Source organism: Silene latifolia, chromosome 11 (genome assembly GCF_048544455.1).
Source record: "Silene latifolia isolate original U9 population chromosome 11, ASM4854445v1, whole genome shotgun sequence".
NCBI lineage: Eukaryota > Viridiplantae > Streptophyta > Magnoliopsida > Caryophyllales > Caryophyllaceae > Silene > Silene latifolia.
Window position 1 is genome coordinate 119,105,593 of NC_133536.1, and position 4,791 is coordinate 119,110,383.

General features: G+C 35.3%; 1 non-coding gene across 1 annotated transcript; it reads right to left on the minus strand.

Moving 5' to 3' along the window:
- Window positions 1-3,321: 3,321 nt before the first annotated feature.
- Window positions 3,322-3,428, minus strand: LOC141615445 (small nucleolar RNA R71). The gene has a single exon (XR_012529867.1). It is a non-coding gene; the product is annotated as a small nucleolar RNA R71 (small nucleolar RNA).
- Between the last annotated feature and the right edge of the window lie 1,363 nt (window positions 3,429-4,791).

Sequence of the window (4,791 nt, forward strand, 5' to 3'; positions counted from 1 at the left end):
AAAGGTCGGATCCTAAGGGACGGGTATTGATGTAGGATTCTCAATTGCAAAAAGCTATGTCTTAGGGTGTCACAATTTGGGTTGAGGTGATGTGTAATCTAGACTAATCAAATGAAAGTAAAGTAATGAAAACAAAGCAAAGCAATTAAAGTGGTTTGTAGACAAATGATTAAAAGCGCTAGGGTGTCATGGGTTCATAGGGGATTCATGGGAGTTGATCATACAAACATGTTCTCAATTAGATGCAAGCACTTATTGTTGTGATGGGAACGAGTTAGTGTATATCTTACAATCCCTAAGAAGGTTTGGGTCCCGGAGCCGAGTCGTCTAGAATGTACAACACCTACAAGTCGACTTAATCCTTCCTATTCAACTCTATGCATGGTCTAATGAGGCTCGAGTTGGTTTATATCTTACAAGCCTCATTGTAGAGATAAGAGATGGATAAAAAAATACAAGGATCCATAGGCTCACATTTCATCAAACATAACATGTGCACAGGTTGAAATCATAACAAGCAAGCAAATTAATTATGAAAACATATTAAATTAAGCATAGATCAATCCCCATGTTTATTTCCCCTAATTCCCCATTAACCCTAGCTAAAGAACTACTCACTCATGATCAAGTTTAACATGCTAATAAGGTTGTCAATCATATTAACAAAGCAAAACATGATGAATAACTGAAAGTGATTAACAATAATTAAACAAGAGTAAAGAGGAATTATACCTATGAAGATGATTCCAAATAATAAAGCAAAGAATAATAGAAGTACTTGATGATTGATGGAAGGTTGTCAATCCTCCAAATAAACCCAAATAATCTTCTAATTACCTGATGTGACCATAATTAGAGCATATTTAGTCCCCGAATTAGCCTTGTTCCCATGCTTTTTAGTGCATATTTGGGTCATTTATTGTCTTTAGTTCTTTGTTTTGCATATTCTTTGAGGTTTTGATCCCTTGGTAGGAAAGGAGTGCAAACCTTGCATTTTCATGACAAAATGAGGCTAAATTGATTGAATTCAATGACCAAGCATCAAGGAGAGACAAGATTAGAAGGCCTTTGTACATACTATAGTAGATGGGCAATGATGAGAAAAGATCCTTGCATCCCCGAGGAAATCCCCAAGGATTTTATGAAGAAAAAGGAAGAAAAGAAGAAGGAACAAGACTGCCTGACAATCCGTGCGGATTCTCTAGAAGACGCCCGTCTTCACCCTACAATCCGTGCGTCTTCATCACCAAGACGCCCGGGCAAAATCTCCAGAAGACGCCCGTCTTCACTCCCAAGACGCCCGGGCAGAAACCACCAAATCCGCCCGTCCGGTGCTAAAGACGCCCGGATTCCCAGGCAGACCCATTTCGTCTTCTTCAAGCTACAAGGAAGGATGCACATCTTTTTCTAGAGACCGGAGTCTTTCCAAAAAGACCGGCGTTTCCTCAACAAGGGACTTAATCGTCATTTAAACCCTTAGTTAACCCTAATTCATGCACCTAATCCCCACTATAAATACCCCATTAGTCTAATTAGAAGAGCATGTTCTTCTTAGCAATCTTTAGTGTATTTAATATCAACCAAATCTCTCTTTAATCTTGTAATCAACATTTAATCAATTTTTAATACAAGTTTTATTTCCTTAATATCTCTCTTTTTCATCCTTTATTTTGGGTAATTGAAGATTATTTGGGTTATTATTGGGAGATTGACAACCTCTCAATCAAGCATCAAGTACTTCTTTTATTCTTTGCTTTATTATTGGAATCATTAGTAGGTATAATTCTCTTAATCCCTTTTTAATTATTGTTAATCACTTTCATTTATTCATCATGTTTCACTTTGTTGGTATGATTTACAACCTTGCTAGCATGTTCAACATGATAATGAGTGAGTAGTTTCCTTAGCTAGGGTTAATGGGTGATTAGGGGAAACCAACATGGGGGATGATTCATGCTTAAATTAATATGCTTTCATAGTTTATTTGCTTACTTGTTGTGATCTCAACTTATGCACATGTTATGTTTGATGAAATGTGAGCCTATGAATCCTTGCATTTTTTCACCCATCACCTATCTTTTCAATGAGACTTGTAAGACATAAACCAACTCGAGTCTCATTAGACCATGCATATTGTTGAGTAGGGAATATTAAGTCGACTTGTAGGTGTTTTACAATCTAATCGATTCGGCTCCGGGACCCAAAATTTCCTAGGATCGTAAGATATAAACCAACTCGATCCATCACAATAATAATTGCTTGCTTATAATTTGAAAACATGTTTGTATGATAATTTTCCATGAATTCCCTATGAACCCATGACACCCTAGTGCCTTTTATCAATTGTTTACATCCCTTTTAATTCATCTTGCTTGTTTACTTTCATTGCTATTTAGTTTAGTGATCTTCTACATCAAACCCCAATTGTGACACCCCTTAAGACACCACTAGTTGCAATAGAAATCTCATCTCAATTCCCGTCCCTTGAGATCCGACCGTTACTTGCCTCTTTAATAATAGTAGAGTTATTTGTGAAGTTATAAATTGTGTTTTGGTCTAGGTGCTCCTAACGATAAGTAACCGAAAAGTATAAGCACGACCAAAAATGGCGCCGTTGCCGGGGACGGTGTTAACTTGATTTATATTTTCTTGTATTGTTATTAGTCGTGTTTTTCTTTGCCTTGGGGAAGTAAAACTCCTCAAGGTTTGTTCTAATTGTTTTCAAGTTGTTTGATATTTTGCATGTCTAGAAGGTCACAAGGTGACTTGTTACCCTTTGATCGCGAAATTGAAAGGACTTTGACAACCAATAGGAGACTTGCTAGGAGAACTTTGAGAGGTATTGGTGAGGTTGTAGATATTCAACCAAATACTATTGAGTTCATCAACCCTTTTGCAAGAGAAGGTGAGGAGAACCCAACACAAAATCCAACACAAAATCAACCCACAATGCCTAAGTTTTCATCACATTCCGTACCCACCGAGAAGAACCTACCCAATGGTACTCCCACACCACAACATCTAACCGGAAATTTTATTGCCAAATCCGCATTTATCCAATTAGTTGAAAGAAGCCAATTTGGGGGGATGCCTAGTGAAGACCCTCATTCTCATATGGAGACTTTTTGTGACTATTGTGATGCGATTTCTCAAACCGGTGTAACTCAATACCAAATTCGATGGGTCTTATTTCCTTTTTCTCTAATTGGCACCGCAAAACAATGGTTGAAAGGCCTTGATAAGGCTACTCTCGGAATTGATTCTTGGAAAAAGTTGGCTCTAGCTTTCTACAAAAAGTTCTATCCACCGGAAAAGACTAACATGCTAAGAGCTCAAATCACGGGCTTTAAGCAAAGGGATGAAGAATCTTTGTATGAAGCTTGGGAGCGATTTAAAGGAATTTGTCGCTCATGTCCTCACCATGGACTTAGCGAGTGGTTCTTGGTACAACAATTTTGGAACGGTCTTTATGAAGATTCAAGGAACATTCTCAACATGGGATCAAATGGAATGTTCACCGAAGTTGATGACAATCAAACTTGGAACAAAATTGAGGAAATAACGGTCCATAACTCACAATATAGTAGACCTCGCAAGGCTACTAGAGGAGGAAAGCATGAAGTGGACTCCATTACTCAATTGGGTGCTCAACTTAGTGCTCACATTGATACCATCAATTTGAAGCTTGAAAAAGCTATGGCTAGACTTGAAGAAGCCTCAAAATCACCAAAGCATCATGTTAATGAAGGAAATGTAGGTCTTTATACATGTTAACATATACATATATGTCTAATTAATTTGTCATAAATTAAAACGGATCTTATGCATGCAAACATTAAAATAAATAGAGGAGAAATTATGTCCTTACATATTAAATTTCGGATATTTGGGCACAAAAGAGATCACCTTTCTCTTTTGTTCTTGAGCTTATTCCAATGGAAGAACAAAGATCTAAGAGTAAGATCTCTCCCTAAATATAATACCCAAGGCTCCTCTTAATTTAATTAATATTACAAAACTAGTATAATATTAATTATAGGTAGAAAATTGAACCAAAACCTTTTATAAAACTCTTATTTGTTTCGGTTTTGTAGAGAGATAAAGAGAGGATTTTTATTTCTCTAGAAACTTAATTTTTGATGATGGAATAGGAATGAATATCACTAAACTAATTAGTGTAATAATAGGTAAAATTATGTGAAAAACCAATGATGGTTTTTCACATAAAAAAACCGGGTATGGGGGGGGGTTTATTGGGTAGCCAATGCATGAACACTTTGGTCTTCACAAGAATATTAGGGTTGCATGGCTATGACTTTAGGTAATGATTATGTTTGCTTAAATAAATTAATCAACATAATATTCACCTAATACCCCATAATTTCGGTACAAATGATAATATGGAATCCACATTATTTTTGTCAATTGTCAATATGTCACATGTCATATGTGACATAAATTGTTATGTATTTTTAACATATTAAAAATCAACGTATTAATAAAAATACGTCACATACAAAATCGACTTAGTAATCTCATAATTACTTGTACCAAAAATATTTTACCATTTATAAATCACAACGGATTGTATTTATAATAATTCATTCAAATTTAATTGTTACATTAAACAATTTATTTCATCCGAGTTATTATACAATTTAATTACTCAGACCGTATCTTATTTAATCACATTTCAATATGATACGTAAATTTTACTTCCAAAATCGTCCGTCAATTTTCAAGTAATTTAATTAACTCGTAACATTATACGATTAATTAAATAATCAATTA